At 37.2% G+C, this 17721-nt stretch overlaps 1 long non-coding RNA gene across 2 annotated transcripts in view; it reads right to left on the bottom strand.

The window, feature by feature from the left end:
• LOC135969913 (uncharacterized) overlaps positions 1-17130 on the bottom strand; it is a 109890-nt gene extending 92760 nt beyond the window's left edge. Inside the window, exons 1-2 of one of the 2 annotated variants that reach the window (XR_010585269.1) lie at positions 17038-17130; positions 11248-11370 (exon numbers count right to left, since the gene is read on the bottom strand). This is a non-coding gene — a long non-coding RNA (uncharacterized lncRNA). Of the gene's footprint in view, positions 1-11247; positions 11371-13700; positions 13728-17037 lie in introns of those variants that run through there. The other variant, XR_012432795.1, reaches the window with a different exon arrangement.
• Positions 17131-17721: the final 591 nt, after the last annotated feature.

Genomic DNA, 17721 nt, shown 5'->3' with positions numbered 1-17721 from the left:
TTTAACATAAAGAGGAAAATGTTGGCTGCTATAAGTCCACAGATAACCTTAGAGCTTTGATCACAACGTGCATAGCTGAGTGAGCCTGTTAATGACAAACACTTCAAAATATAATTAACTGTTATATCTGACTTCATGTCTCAAGGAATTCAAGATGTGATATCAAGAATTTGTGTTGAAACTCTAAATTATTTTGCAGCAGATGGCACATGGTTATATCTCCTTAATTCATTCCATATAAATGTCCCACACTGGGAAGGGGCAGAGCAAGATAGCAGAATAGAAAGCACCATGGATCTTCCCCCTTCACAAGAACACCAAGTTAACAACAATCTACACAAGAAAACACCTTCATAAAAAACAAAAATCAGGTGAGCACTCAAACTCACACCTAGTTTTAACTTCAGATCACTGAAAGAGGCACTGAACTGAAGAGATAGAAAAAACAGTCCTGAATCTGCAATGCCACGCAATCCCACATTGGCTGCATGGTGCTAACAGAAGCTCTGGTGCTGGGGCAGGGAGAAGACTGCAGTTGTTAGGCTTTGAACTCAGTGCTGTCTTGTTAGAGCAGAAAGGAAAACCAGTCCAAACTCACTGATGCCCACCCACAGAGGAAGCATTTAAACCAACCCTAGCCAGAGGAGAATTGTTGGTCTCAGTGGTCCAAACTTGAGTGCCTGCAAAACCTCACCACCAAGGGCTACAACACTCTGTGTCTCCAAGTAAACTTGAAAGACAGTCTAGGCCATAAAGACTAAAACTCAGGTGAGTCCTAGTGCTGAGCTAGGCCCAAGACAGTGGACTTGGGAGGTGTGACAGGAGATATACTGAGACACCAGCTGAAGCAGCCGAGGGAGTGCTGGCATCACCCTCCCCTAACCCCAGGTGGCACAGCTTGCAGCTCCAAAAGAGACCCCTTCCTTCCTTCCTTCCTCTTGAGGCAAGGATAGGGAAGAGTGGGGAGAACTTTGTCTTAGATTTAGGATACCAGCTCAGTCATAGCAGGATAAGGCACCAATCAGAGCCACCACACCCCCATTCAAGGCCCTAGCTCCCAGATTACATTTCTAGACATGCCCTGAGCCAGAAGGGAACCTGCTGCCTGGAAGGAAAGGACCCAGTTCTGGCAGCATTCATTACCTGCTAACTGAAGAGCCCTTGGGCCTTGAACAACCAGCAGTGATACCCAGGTACTACATCAAGAGCCTTGGGAGAGCCTCTGAGACTTGCAGACTTCAGGTAAGACTCAGCACATTACCAGCTATTTTGACTATAGGGCAAAACTTCTTCCACTTGAGAAAATCAGAGGGAAAAGTAAAGGAGACTTTGTCTTGCACAGCCACAGGTAGGTAGAACACCAAGCGGAGGGCACTGATTCCAGGACTTGATTTGTGGATGGTATTTCTGGACCTCCCTGGGGCCAGAAGGGAGCCCACTGCCCTGAAGGGTAAGTCCCAGGACAGGCCGCATTCACAAGCTGACTTAAGAGACCTTGGGCCTTAAGGGAACATCGGCAGTAGTCTGACAATACTCCTCATGGCCTGGGGTGGAAGTGGCTGCAGGATGAGGTTCCTATGCCTTTGGAAAGGGGAGGGAAGAATGGAAAGGACTGAGTCTTGTGGTTGGAGATCCAGCTAAGCTGCAATACAAGACAGCACCAGATAGACTTCTAAGATTTTTGACGCTAGTACCTGAATTCCAGACAGCACTTCTGGACCTACCCAGGGACCCATCATCCATTCCCTAAAGGAAAGGATGCAGGCCTAAATGGCCTTGCAACCTGCATATTGTAGAGCCCTGGGGCCTTGAGCGAATATAAGTGGTCACCAGGGGGTAGTTCCAGCCAGCCTTGGGTGAGACCCAGCGCCATGCTGGCTTCAGGTCTGAAGCAGTACATCATAGTGGTGGTGGCAACAGGTCGCATGTGTTACTCCACCTGCAGCTTTAGGTAGCTCAGAATAGAGAGCAAGATATTCTATATGTTTGGGAGAAAGCAAGGGAAGAAAACAAGAGTTTCTGGCTGGTAACCCAGAGAATTCTCCCAAATCTTGTCCAAGACCATCAAGATGGTATACCTCTACGAGCCTGCAAGAACCACAGCATTCCTGGGCTTGGAGTGCCCCCTAAAGCAGATACAGTTGAGATCACAACACTCAAGTCCTTTCAAATATCTGGAAAGCCTTCCCAAGAAGAATGGCCACAAATAAGCCCAGACAGTACAGACTACAATAAATATCTAACACTTCAATGCCCAGATGCCAATAACATCTATTAGCATAAACACCATCCAGGAAACCATGACCTCACCAAATGAACTAAATGAGGCACCAGGGACCAATCCTGGAGAAACAGAAATAAGTGACCTTTTATTTCAAAGTAAATGTGTTGAAGAAACTCAAAGAAATTCAAGATAACACGAAGAAGGAAAACAGAATTCTGTCAGATAAATTTAACAAAGAGATTGAAGTAATTAAAAAGAATCAAACAAATTCTAGAGCTGAAAAATGCAATTGATAGCAGAATGGATCAGGCAGAAGAAAGAATTGGTGAGGTTGAAGATAGGCTTTTAAAACATATACAGAGGAGACAAAAGAAAAGAGAATAAAAAACAAGGAAGCAGACCTACAGGATCTAGATAATAGCCTAAAGGGGCAAACCTAAGAGCTATTGACCTTTAAGAGGAGGTAGAGAAAGAGATGAGGGTAGAACATTTATTCAAAGGGATAATAATAGAGAACTTCTCCAACCTAGAGAAATATGTCAATATTGAAGTACAAGAAGGTTATAGAACACCAAGGAGATTTAACCCAAAGAAGAATACCTCAAGGCATTTAATATTCAAACTCCCAAAGGTCAATGAGAAGAAAGGATCTTAAAAGCAGCAAGAAAAAAGAAACCACCTACAATGGAGCTCCAATACATCTGGCAGCAAACTTTTCAGTGGAAATCTTACAGGCCAGGAGAGAATGGCATGACATTTTTAAAGAGCTGAAGGAAAAAATTTTACCCTAAAATAGTATATCTGGTAAAAAAAAAAAAATCCTTCAAACATGAAAGAGAAATAAAGACTCCCAGACAAACAAAAGCTGAGGGATTTCATCAATACCACACCTGTCCTACAATAAACGCTAAAGGGAGTACTTCAATCAGAAAGAAAAGGACATTGGTAACCGTAAACATTCACCTGGAGGTACAAAACTCACTGCTAATAGTACACAGAAAAACACACAATATTATAACAATATGTGGTATGTTACCTACCTTAGTCTTTAGTGGAAAGACTAAATGATGAACCAATCAAAAGTAATAACTACAATAGCTTTTCAAGACATAATACAATAAGATATAAATAGAAACAACAAAAGTTAAAAAGCAGGGGGACAAAATGAAGGCATAGAGTTTTTATTAGTTTTCCTTCTGCGTGTTTATACAAGCAGTGTTATGTTGTTATCAGGTTAAAATAATGGGTTATAAGCTACTATTTGGAAGCCTCAAGGTAACCTCAGACTAAAAACTGTACAATGGGTAAACAAAAAAATGAAAAGCAAGAAACTAAATCATATCGCCAGAGGAAACTGTCCTTAATGGAAGAAGACAAAAAGGAAAGAATACCATAAGACAACCAGAAAACAAATAAAACAAAGTGACAGGAGTAAGGACTTACTTATCAACAATAACATTGAATGTAAATGGACTAAACTTTCCAATAAAAAGATATAGAATGGCTAAATGCATGAAAAAAGACCCATTGATCTGTTGAATACAAGGAACACACTTCACCTATAAGGACATATATAGCATAAAAATAAAGGGATGTAAAAAAAATATTCCATGCCATTGGAAACATAAAAAGAGCAGGAGTCACTATATTTACATCAGACAAAATAGATTTCAAAAAGAAAACTATAAGAAGAGACAAAGAAGGTCACTATATAACGATAAAGGGGTCAATTCAGCAAGAGGATATAACAATTTAAAAAATATATTCACCTAACACTAGAGCACCCAGATATATATAACAAGTATTATTAGAGATAAAGAGAAAGGCAGGCCCATATATAATAATACATGGAGACTTCAGCACCCCACTTCAGCAATGGATAGATCTCCAGACAGAAAATCAACAAAGAAACATCAGACTTAATCTACACTATAGACAAAATGGATCTCATAGGTATTTACAGAACATTTTACCTAAGACCTGCAGAATACACATCCTTTTCCTCAGTACATGGATTATTCTCAAGTATAGACCATATGTTAAGCCACAAAACAAGACTTAAAATATTGGAAAAAAATTGAAATAATATCAAGCATCTTCCCTGACCACAATGGAATAAAACTAGAAATTAGTAACCAGAGGAATTTTGGAAACTATATAACTACATGAAACTTAAACAATATATTCCTGAATGACCACTGGGTCAATGAAGAAATTAAGAAGGAAATTGAGAATTTTTTTAAACAAATGATTATGGAAACACAATGTACCAAAATCTATGAGATACAACAAAAGCAATACTCAGAAGGACGTTTATAGCTATAAATGCCTACATCAGAAAAGAGGAAAAACTTCAAATAAGCAATCTAATGATGCCTTTTAAGGACCTAGAAAAACAAGAGCAAACCAAACCCGAAATTAGTAGAAGAAATACCAATCAGAGCAGAAATGAAATTGAAGTAAAAAAAATACAAAAGATGAATGAAACAAATGATTGACTTTTTGAAAAGTTAGACAAAATTGACAAACCTTTAGCCAGACTAAGAAAAAACAAGAGAAGATCCAAATAAATAAAATCAGAGATGAAAAATGAGATGTTACAACTAATAATGCAGAAATTCGAAAGATTATTAATGGCTACTATGAGCAACCATGTGCCAATAAATTGCAAAATCTAGAGGAAATGGATAAATTCCTAGTTACATACAACCTACCAAGATTGAAAAAATCCAAAACCTGAACAGTCCAATAAAAAAAACAAGATTAAAGTCATAATAAAAAAAAATCCTCCAGTAAAGAAAACCCGGGACCTGATGGCTTCACTGCGGAATTCGACCAGACATTTAAAGAAGAACTAATACTAATTACACTCAAACTATTCCAAAAAAAAAAGAGGAGGAAGGAAGACTCCCAAACTAATTCTATGAGACCAGTATTACCCTGATACCAAAACCAAAGACACATCAAAAAAAAGAAAACTAGAGGCCAATAACTCTGATGAATATTGATGCAAAAATCCTCAACAAAATACTAGCAAACCAAATTCAACAATACATTAGAAAGATCATTCATCATGACCAAGTGGGATTTATTCCTGGGATGCAAGTATAGTTCAACATATGCAAATCAATCAGTGTGATACATCATATCAACAGAATGAAGGACAAAAACCATATGACCATTTCAATTGATGTTGAAAAATAATTTGATGAAATTAAACATCCTTTCATGATTAAAAAAAAAAAACCCTTAAAAAGCTGGAGACAGCAGAAACATACCTCAATATAATAAAAGCCATATATGACAGACCCACAGCTAGCATCATACTGAATGGGGAAAAACTGATAACCTTTCCGCTAAGATTTGAAAGAGGACAAGGATGCCTACTGTCACTGCTATTATTCAACATAGTACAGGAAGTTATAGCCAGAGTTGTTAAAATGTCCATACTACCAAAAAATCCACAGATTCAGTGCAATGCCTCTCAAGATACTAATGATATTTTTCACAGAAATAAAAAAAAATCTAAAATTTATATGTAGTCACAAAAGACCCAGAATAGCCAAAGTTATTCTAAGCAAAAAGAATAAAACTGAAAGAATCACACTAACTTCAAATTATACTACAGAGCTATAATAACAAAAACAGCATGGTACTGGCATAAGAACAGACACATAGACCAATAGAACAGAACAGAGAACCCAGAAACATGTCTGCACATCTACAGTGAACTCGTTTTTTACAAAGATGCCAAGAACATACACTGGGGAAAAAACAGTTTCTTCAACAAATGGTGCTGGGAAAACTGGAAATCCATATGCAGAAGAATGAAACTAGACCCCTATCTCTCACCATATACAAAAATTAAACTGAAATGGATTAAAGACTTAAATTTAAGACCCATGAAACTACTACAAGAAAACATTGGGGAAAATCTCCAGGACATAGGCCTGGGCAAAATTTCTTGAGCAATATCCCACAAGCACAGGCAACCAAAGCAGAAATGGACAAATGGGATCACATTAAGTTAAAAAGCTTTTGCACAGCAAAGGATACAATCAACAAAGCAAAGAGAGAATGCACAGAATAGGAGAAAATATTTGCAAACTATCCACATGACAGGGATTATTAACCAGAATATGTAAAGAATTCAAACAATTCTATAGGAAAAAATCAATCCAATCAAAAGATGGGAAAAAGATTTGAATAGACATTTCTCAAAAGAAGACATACAAATGGCAAACATGCACATGAAAAGGTGCCAAACATCATTGATCATCAGAGACATGCAAATCAAAACTACAATGAGATATCATCTCACCCCAGTTAAAATGGCTTATATCCAAAAGACAGGCAATAACAAATGCTGGTGAGGATGTGGAGAAAAGGGAACCTTTCCACATTGTTGGTGGGAATGTAAATTAGTACAATCACTATGGAGAACAGGCTGGAGGTTCCTCAAAAATCTAAAAATTGAGCTACTCTATGATCCAACAATGCCACTGCTGGGTATATACCCAAAAGGAATCAGTATATTGAAGAGATATCTGCCCTCTTATATTTGTTGCAGCACTGTTTACAATGGCTAAGATTTGGAAGCAACCTAAGTGTCCACCAACAGATAAATGGATGACGAAAATGTAGTACATATACACAATGGAGTACTATTCAGCAACAAAAAAGAATAAGATCCAATCGTTTGCACAGCATAGATGGACTGGAGATCATTATGTTAAGTGAAATAAGCCAGGCACTGAAAGACAAACATCACATCTTCTCACTTATTTGTAGAATCTAAAATTCAAAACAATTGAACTTAGGGACATAGAGAGTAGAAAGATGGTTATCAGAGGCTGGGAAAGGTAGTCGGGGGCTGGGGAGCAGATGGGGTTGGTTAAGAGTATAAAAAATAGAAAGAATGAATAAGATCTAGTATTTAATAGCATAACAGGGTGAATATAGTCAATAATAACTGTACATTTTAAAACAGCTTAAAGAGTATAATTCAATTATTTGTAACTCAAAGTATAAATGCTTGAGGGGATGAATCCCCACTCTCCATGATGTGCTTATTTCACATTGCATGCCAGTATCAAAACATCTCACATACTACACAAATATATATACACTGTGTCCCTAGAAGAATTAAAAATATTTTAAGTAAAATTAAAATGTCCCATGTTATGTCTTTCTGAGTCCCTGTCTCTGCTTTCTGACCCTGCTGACCTGGTATGACTAAGCTCCATTAGCATCTGAAAGGCAAGTCTAGAATCACCAGTACCATAAGGAAGTAGTTACAACTGTTGAAATGGCACAAGGCTCCTAATCACAAAAATTTACTTTAATTTTCCCATTGAGTAAGCCACTTCCATCACTTGATTAGCATTAGGAGATATGAGTGGTGTTTGTTATTTTTTTTTCTCACTAGTATTTTTCATGGGAGTAAGTGGGAAGGGAAGGGAAGGGAAGGGAAGGGAAGGGAAGGGAAGGGAAATAAAGCATACATCAGTCAATGACACTATGTTTTGTATTTCAGTAATAGATCAAAATGGTTAAAAGGTTAAAAATAGTTTATAGTGAATTTTTCAAGGATTTGTTTCTGCTATTTCTAAACGCCATAATAGCCAAGAAAAAATACATCACCTATACATTATATCACCTGTAATAAGAGATCAGAGACAGAAAGACTTGAGTACATATGTCAATGGTTTAATACATTAATTTAAAAATTAATTAAACATTATACCTTACATACATAGATACTTCATAGTTACTTCTGGCAGCCAGCACAGTTTAACTGTAATAGGCCAGCAGCTACCTATCAATGCGGAATCTTCCTCCACATCACCTTTCTCTTGGCTTTGTTTATACCATAACTTTTAATCCTTTGGTCTTCTTGCACCCTCCAGTCTTTTACCCTGAGCTAATAAATATACTCAAATTTCTTCTATTCTAAAAGGATATCCCTTTCATTGGCCCAGGCCCTATCTTTAACTCTGCTTAATTTCCTTCTTTGTTCAGCTGCTTTGGAAGAATATTCTACTCTAGTTAATTCTACATCCTCACTTCCCATTTCCCATTCTCCACCAACCATGAAAAACTGGTTTTCACCTCGTACCTACCCACCACACACTTGCCTCAACTCTAAAAATTGCTCTGCAAATGGCCACCACCTATCTTCATAATGTCAAATCTGCTCACTGTCTGTTCTTGCAGTGTTGGTCCCCTCTGTTCCACTTGAGAATGCTAGAGGCTCATGTCTTTCTAAAATTGTATATCATTGGTTTCCATGGGATTATTCTCTCCTGGGTTTACCTCTACTCTAACTGTTCTACTGCTATCTCCTGCATGACTATTTTTGTTTCTCCTCCTCCTGTCTCTTGAATGCTAGTGTTCTACAGTGTTTTATTTTCTCCTCACTTTTTCTGCACATTGCTCTTCTCTGTATATATTTTTCTCAGGTGGTATCATTTGAGCTAATGATATGAATTCTCATCTATGTGCTACTGGCAAACAAAGCGAGTTCCACAGCCCTGCCCTCTGCCCTGACCTTCAGATGCAATTAACCAAATGTCTTCTGGATATATTCACCTGACCATCTAGTTATCTCTGTTTAATACAAGCAAACCTGAATATAACATCTTCTCCTCCTAAGACAATAGAAGCTCTCCAGATTCTTCTTGGTTCCCAGTAACATTTGTGGTAGCAATGTCTTTGGGGATAATGTCTGAGCCAGAATACCAAGGAGTCATTTTTATTCATAGCCCTTGCTGTGTGGATGGTAGGCCATTGGTTCTCTCTGCCCCACAGTTGGTTGGAGCAGGAGACAGAAAGATGCAGGCATTTGGGGTGCAGCTGAGTCTCAGGAATGGTTCAACACAAGAGGAAAGATGCATGAGCTCCTGACACTAAGATTCAAGGGTGGCTTTGAATCCAGAACCACCACACCTGTGAAACCCAGACCTCTTTTGACTCCTAATCTTAGAAGAGAGTTATCCTATGCTCCACACAATTGAGAAGGGTCTGTTTCTTGCAACAAAAATAATCTTGACTAATAATATAAATTTAAAAACACTAGTATCTTTAAATCAAAGAACCTCAACACCTAAACAGGACAGCAGTGCAATTTCTATTAGTATACAATGTCTCTCCCGCCTACAGGCCCCCATTGCTATAAAAACCCCCAAATTGACTCTAATTATCTATCTATATTTATCTAGCTAAGTAAAATCTTAGGCAACACACTATTTCTATTCCAATTCTCTTCTCATTCAGCAGCTCAGAATCCAAAATGTCAAATATAAATTATTAAAGAATGCATTTAAAAAGTCATTTCTGTAGGTTTCCAGAATTTCTGAGGCTGCACTTTTGCTAGCTGTTTTAATAATCCTTCTTTAACTCCCAGTTATCAAATTATCTCTAATCAACAAAAGTGCTGTTGCATGAGGTACACAAATGGGAAAGAACCAAATGTTCCTCAAGGTGCCTTCTCTTGGAATGAGCCACAGAAGTGACTCCTAAGTCGAGCTGATTTTAAGAAAAGGTACACTCTGAGTTCTAGCATGAAATGACAGATTCCATCATAAAAGGAATCCGGATGGTCTAGGTACTGCCTGACATCTAATGAGAATGTTCATAATTGTTAAGTTGAAAAGCGTTTCACATGTAACCACTTCTTTCGGGAGTAAAACGGAGTCCTTTCTGAGATAAGGCTGGGCTTAGCTACTTTTTAGTGAGTCAGAAGCACTACAAAATATCTAAAAGTGAAAGCGATTTGTCAAAGTAACATGTAATAATTGAAAGTTTTTAACTCTTTCATTCTGAAAGGATGTTTTCCTTAAAAACAGGCTCTGATATTATTTTACAGCAACTAAGTAGCTCATAGTAGACATTTGAAATAGAGCCAGTACCAGCTCCCCTGACAAAATTTTAGAAGCAATAAATATAATCTTCCAGCCTAACTAACTTTCAGAAGTCTTAATTGTTTTCTTTTTTTCTTTTTTTTTTTTTTTTTTTTTTTTTTTTGAGATGGAGTCTCGCTCTGTCGTCCAGGCTAAAGTGCAGTGGCACGATCTTAGCTAACTGCAACCTCCGCCTCCTGGGTTCAAGCAATTCTCCTGCCTCAGCCTCCCAAGTAGCTGGGGCTACAGGCACCCACCACTATGCGCAGCAAATTTTTTGTATGTTTAGTAGAGACAGGGTTTCGCCATGTTGGCCTGGATGGCCTCAATCTCCTGACCTCGTGATTCACCTGCCTTGGCCCCCCAAAGTGCTGGGATTACAGGCATGAGCCATTGTGCCCAGCCTTAACTGATTATTTTATTAGAGCTTCCATCCCAGAAAAGTGATAAATATATCCAGCCTCTATAATACAAACTATAAATAGTTAATCCTGTAGTTTTTCAAACAACTATGACACACCATGAATCATGGTGAAGGAGGGGGAAATAAAGGAAAAAAGGAGGGAAAGAAAACACTATGTTGAGCTGTATTTTCTCATCCAACACTTTAGTTATTCATTAGGCTTTTTTAATATCTCTGTAGTCATATCCCTAAAAACTTAATTCTGTATGCAGAGTAAAAATTAAAAGTGAGAAACGGTTCAACAAAGGTTTGTTAAACTTTTTCTCTTACACTTACCAGGAATCATGTAGTCCAAGTCATCATCTGAAGTCATTTAAGCTCAGCTGAAATCTGCAGACAATTATTTTCACTAAAAGGCTACAGTCTTATTTTCTCCACTTATGAACTCAGAGTGTCATAATCTTGGCTCTTAATTTTGGGATATAAGAACTTATTATCATATATTAAAATCACCAGCCTAGCTAGTCTAGGATATCACTCTAGCAATTAAAAGATACACACTGGCTGGGCGCGATGGCTCACACCTGTAATCCCAGCACTTTGGGAGGCAGAGGCAAGCAGATCATCTGAGGTCAGGAGTTCGAGACTAGCCCAGCCAATATGGTGAAACCCTGTCTCTACTAAAAATACAAAAATTAGCCATGCATGGTGGCACACACCTGTATTCCCAGCTACTCCAGAGGCTGAGGCAGGAGAATCACTTGAACCTGGGAGGTAGAGGTTGCATTGAGCCGAGATCGTGCCATTGCACTCCAGCCTGGGAGACAAAAGCGAAACTCTGTCTGAAAAATAATAAAAAATAAAAAACACACATTGATGATACATATTAATAAATTTTAATAAAAACATAAGCCTCCAATCATCCTGAGTGAAAAAACAAATTCATGAAAAATGGCTACCAATAACACGAGATAATTAAATCAACTTTCCCTCTTCTATTTAATACGCTGCTTTGGAATTTCAACAAATTCAAGTTATGTCTATATTTATTTGTGCACACACACACACATACTCATGAACGTACACACACATAGGTCCACATTCTTCAATACACCCTGTACCAAAAATAACAGATTAGGATTATCAAATCATAAACAATGTGGATTATATCCTACCAATGTTGAAATATGTTTAAGCAATCTAGGAGAAGAATGGTTCACTACAGGTATGGTAAACTGGTAAACTACTATTTATCCAAAATATTTATGTCTATCAGAGGTAATTTCATAAATTATATTTAAAAACTCATTGAAGAAATACCTCCATAAGCACATGGAGTATACTTTCAATTTAGAACGACAAAAAATACAAAGATGTGAAAATAGATGGAATGCAAAAGGAATTTGGCAAAGAGACAATTCAGGTGAGCTGGATAAATTAACAGAGAATTTTTAAAGCAATGGTTCTCAACCTTGGCTACACATCAGAATTAACTTGGGTTCTATTTATTTAGGTTCTGATTTATTTGGTCTTAGTTGTGGGCTTGGCATTGGAACTATTTTAACTGCCCAGATAATTGTAATATGCAGCCAAAGTTGAGAACCACTGCTCCAACTGATACAAGCTGTGAAACTGTCTCTCAGACAGGACTGGAATGAGTAGAAGAAAGTGCATCAAGAAAAGGGAATGGGTAATGTAAAATCAGGCACCGTCATTCAAAGGAGAGATGAGCTGAGAAGGAAATACTGTTGGCAAAAGCTCGAGCCACCCTGTATCCCAGCCAGAGCATTCTATAATGGCATTTACTTAGTGAGGGCCCAACAGCTCTGAGCACAGACTTCAGTATACACATTGAGAATATCAATTATCAGATGATCAGTCTCTTGGAAACTTTTCTCAATAATTGGACTCACAAAATATTAACGTATGAGTCAGAATGCCAAAGCATGCCTTTATAATAAGAGACCTAACAGTCCAGTGGATTGTATGTCATATTGATACTGGGGCAAAGCTATATGGGAAGCCAAATTATTATCAGAAGGTAGTGTAAAGAATCAGAACAATGGCAACTAACTGTATGATTTTAGTACTCAATACAGCAAGTATGGAGAGCAGGATGCTTCCACCTCCACTACATACACATTCCTGATTCATGGACCAGATACTCATGCAATTTCAGAGCAATTTTTTCTCTAAGATGGTGCCCTTACTCCTCGTTTGTCTTTGCTTTCGTGTTACTGCCTGCTTCCATTGGTATCTCCTTCCTTTATCAATGTTAATGCCATAGATTATATTACAATTAAGCTTGATTTAGTCTTCCAGATTTGAACCTGGAAATATAATCTCTCTAATCATTATATTTTGATTTTATTTTTCTAAGTCTCGGATATCTGAAGAAAACTTAATTTTGCTACCCTAAGAGAGAATTGGGAATGAGAAGGCAGAGAATTGAAGCCAAGGGGACATATTCAGCAGTAATGAGAAGTCAGTTTTTACAGATCTGGTAAGGACAACAAACATGATGTACTATGCACAGGTTGAGTATCCTTTATCCAAAATGCCTGGGGCCAGAAATCTTTTGGACTTTGGAATTTTTTACTATATTTACTGGTTGAGCAGTCCAAATCTGAAAATATACAGTTTCAAAATGCTCCAATGACCATTTCCTTTGAATGTCATGTCAGCACTCAGAAAGTTTGGATTTTGGAGCATTTTGAATTTTGAATTTTCAGATTAGAGATATTCAACCTGTATTCACTTGTTTATACCTTCTTCTTTCTCTATCAAAATGTTGAGCATAAAACAAGAAGTATCAATTATTATTTGGACGTTTGAATGTTATGTGTGAATATATATATATACACGTATTTTAATTATATGTATATATAATTTAACTCAACAAGAGCTTATTTATTTGCCTTTTCTTCCTCTTAGAAAGTCAGTTGCATAGTGAGTAGGGTTCCCTTCTTTCCTTCTTGCAACTATTATTTGTAAAGGAACTCTTCTCACTGTAGTGCTATCCCAGCACTCCAGATGAGAATGGCTTCTGAATCACAGTATTTATGCTATTTCATGATTAATCTCTTTTTCATTCCAAAAAAAAGTTACTGTTAAAAGATAAAGTCAATACTTTGATTTTGAAAAACTCAAATAAGAAAATATCACAACTTACCTAGATAGCATCTATGAGTATTGCTCCTGAAATATAAAAAGGATGGAAATATAATTTCTAATCACTGAACTTTAAAAGTAAATTAGTTATTTTAGCTCATCTACTGTGTGGAATTGAAGACTTGGTTTATTTTTTAAGTGAAAACACAGATTTAGACATCATATACACTTCATATTGTATTAGAATTAGTTCACTTGTAGGTGACACTTGACTTTTTGTCATTTTATATTTAAGCATAGTTACAACTCACAGCATCTCTGGAAGGTTAGCATGTAATATGATTTGGCTCTGTGTCTCTATCCAAATCTTATCTCAAACTGTAATCCCCACATGTCAAGGGAGGGACCTGGTGGGAAGTGATTGGATCATGAGGGTAGTTTCTCCCATGCTCTTCTCATGATAGTGAGTGAGTTCTTACAAGATCTGTTTGTTTGTGTGTGGTGTGGTTCCTCTCTCTCTTATTCTCACTCTCCTGCCTCCACGTAAGACGTGCCTTGCTTCCTCTTCACCTTCCACCATGATTGTAAGTTTCCTGAGGCTTCCCCAGCCATGTGGAACTGTGAATCAATTAAACCTCTTTTCATTATAAATTATCCAGTCTCAAGTAGTTCTTTATAGTGGTAGGAAAACGAACTAATACAGCAGGATTCATCCAAACCTCAACTAAGAAATTTATTCAGAGGAGCTACACTTTTAAGTTCATACTCTAGGTTCCAAGTTCTATCCTTAGTCTACTGCCTAGGTTAAAATCGTGCTGAGAGGCTGAGTTTGCCCTCAGATCATTCTGACTGATCAACTCTCTGGTTGGATGCTCTTTTCCCTTGTTAACTCTGATGCCCACTCAAGAGTTTCCACTGACCTTGATCACTTTGGTTTGCATTTATTCCATTGAGGACCTCACTTTAACAGACACAATCAGTATTCATACACAAGAAGCTCTGCTTCTTCTCTTCCCTGCTCCAATACTTGGCACCTACCAAACACATCATAAACTAATGGCAACACCCTTTCAATCTTTTCTCTGCTTGATCCTCAAACCAAAGATATGTAATCTTAAACTTGACCTCCTTATTTCCAATTTCCAACACTTGCTAATCCTGTCTCCTCAGAATATATGAATTGAATGTCCTTAATGTCCTACGTTGATTCCAAGGAAGAAACCAACATCCATTTCTCCTCTACACGTGTAAATATAAGAAATATTGATGATTTCAGAAAGTTTTCAAATTTATTCAACATGTTTTACAGAAGTCATTTATGCAGGATATGATTAGATAGATTTATTAAAACACTTTTTTGAGCTATCACTTCAAGGAAAATAGATGTTGCAATTTCCATCAAATATTTAAGAAATTCAGGAGGCTTAAGTGAATACATTCTGCATTCTAAAAATAATCTTTCTTTTCAGTGGACATTTTCAAATCCTATAAGAATTTTCATCGGAATTAACACAAATCACTATTAAATAATTAACAGTAATTAAGGATATTCTATTTTAGTCTTTTTTCTGAGTGTTTTTTTTTTGTTTTCTTTTTTATAACTAATATAATTCTGATACAGTCATGCTTGAGAATTTCAGCCAAAGAGTACACAGTCAAAAAAACAAAGTCATAAAATACAAGACAGAGAGATAGAGATAAAGAGAGAGAGAGAGAGGTTAAAATGAAGTACAAACATGTTTCTAAGGCCAGAACAGCACAGTAAATTCACACTTCTTAGTTAACTTCTTTCACGCCCCAAATTGTCTATAGACCTTCCCAACATGTCAAGAACAAAAAGAATCACTTTTTTGCATCTTTCCATTTCTGCGAAACTCTAGGGTAACAGGTCTCGTTCATACTTTCACAGACACATCATTTTTTAGCTCCCTTCTTGCTGAGAAAATTGGTGAAGTTAAAAACCTGCTGGGATTCTAATTTGAAGTAAGAGGTACCACCATAATTCAAAAAGTAAGACTTCATTTGTGAGGCTTCAACCACATTTGCAAGCAATCAGTTGTTCTGTCCATTTCTCCATCTGTAAAACAAGGGTAACAGCACCTACTATGGTTGTTGTGAAGCACAAATGAAAAGCCTGGTGCAGAGAAGGCAGCTTTTGCAGTTGTTACTTCTGCATGATGCTTTTAGATGTGAAACTGAGGGAAACTTTTGTCTCTAGTGCTGCCTTGAGCAAACAATCACTTTGCCAAGTAATGAATTCAGCCAGAATTTATACTCTCTATATATGACAGAGTTGAGAAAAGCTCACAAATATTCCAATACTTTAGGAGAGGTGGTGGCTTTTTGCATACATTTTCTTCACTTTATGTTATAATGTATATGGCAATCTTATTCTTCAAGTAAAATATTATTTTGAATCATTAAGAATGTCTACTATGTATTGTTTCATAAAATAATAAGCTCTAGTGTATGTTAGAGTTCAGCAAGCTCAGATGTGTGTGTACAGACTTTCTTAAGGCAATTTTCTCTGTATATCATCTCAACAATTACATCGTATATACGACAGGCACAGATATCTTCTCAGAAACAAGCAGTGTTTGGTCTAAAAGATTAAACATGCCTGAAAATGTGTCCAAGGCTCACTCTTGAAAATCTGATTACAAAACAGTACATTTCTTCATTGTTCTAAGGACAAAAAAATGGGAGGATACTTTAGAGAAAATGTGTAATCCCACTTCTGAACATATATCAAAGACAATGAAATTGTATCCTAAAGAGATATCTGCACTACCATGTTCTTTGCAGGATTATTTACAGTAGCCAAATATGAAAATAACCTAACAGTTTGAAAATTGATGAATGGACAAAGAAATTATGGTATGTGTGTATACATAATTACATACATAATATACATATGTATACACACACAACATAATTTTTTTGCCCATTGATTCGTGTGTGTGTGTGTGTGTGTGTGTGTGTGTGTGATGCAGAAGGAACATAAAAACCTGACTGAGGCAGGTCCCAATCCTCATGCTTTTGGCAAGCTTTTGGCATTACAATTATTTAAACAAACCTAGATCAACCACATTAAATACATGCTCTGCTTCCACAATAAATGGCCTCAAAAATCCATACTTCAACTCTAAAATTCACCCATACCATTCTCACTGGACTACCCTGTATCATTGATCTCTTCAACACAGCTTCCCACCACCTGCAATTTTAAGTCCCAATTTTGCTCCATGCCTCAGTTACACTTCCCTGACAAATACAAGTGATTGACAGCTCATTTTGATCTGCAGTCTTATCTTTTTGATATCAATACTTTCCTAAAGCCAGTCACCATTTAGAGGAACCCAGACTAGGGACAGGAGGTCCCCAGGCTGGAATCTTACCCTAGGATCCTGAAGGAACAACTGTCCAGACCCACTCCTCACCAGGAGCTCCCCCGCAAGAAGTCTGATGGAACATTCCTCAGAAGAGGAAACAGAAATCCTGGAGTGGAACCTCTGAGCAGTAGAAAGTGCTCAGCAGTGCTTTTGGAAGTGGGAGTTATCCCTGGATGTTGAACTATTTATTCAGTTGTTGCACAAGTATTTATTGAGTCTTTTGTGTGCCAGGCACTATTCTATACACTAAGGATAAAGGAGTGACCAAGTCAGAGAATGTTTCTTTTCTCCTGGAGCTAGTATACTACTTGGGGGAGGCAGATACCAAACAAACAAACAAAATTACTACATACATAAATGCACAATTAAAACCATGATAGTGCAAAGCAAACCACCAGGGGAGTGAAGGCACCTCATTATATTGGAGAGTCAGGAAAGGCCTCTGGTGATATAACACCTGGACTTAATCTAAACGTGAAGAAAAAGATAGTCATCAGCAAAGTGAAGATACAACCCACAGAATGGGAGAAAATATTTGTGAACTACTCATCTGACAAAGGATTAATAACCAGAATATATATAAAGCTCCAACAATTCTATAGAAAAAAATTGAATAATCAAATTTAGAAATGGACAAAAGACATGAATAGATATTTCTCAAAAGAAGACATACAAATGGCAAACAGGCAT

The sequence above is a fragment of the Macaca fascicularis genome, chromosome 3 (assembly GCF_037993035.2).
Source record: "Macaca fascicularis isolate 582-1 chromosome 3, T2T-MFA8v1.1".
NCBI lineage: Eukaryota > Metazoa > Chordata > Mammalia > Primates > Cercopithecidae > Macaca > Macaca fascicularis.
Note: the sequence above shows the minus strand (reverse complement) of the source record. Positions and strands in the feature narration are given on the sequence as shown.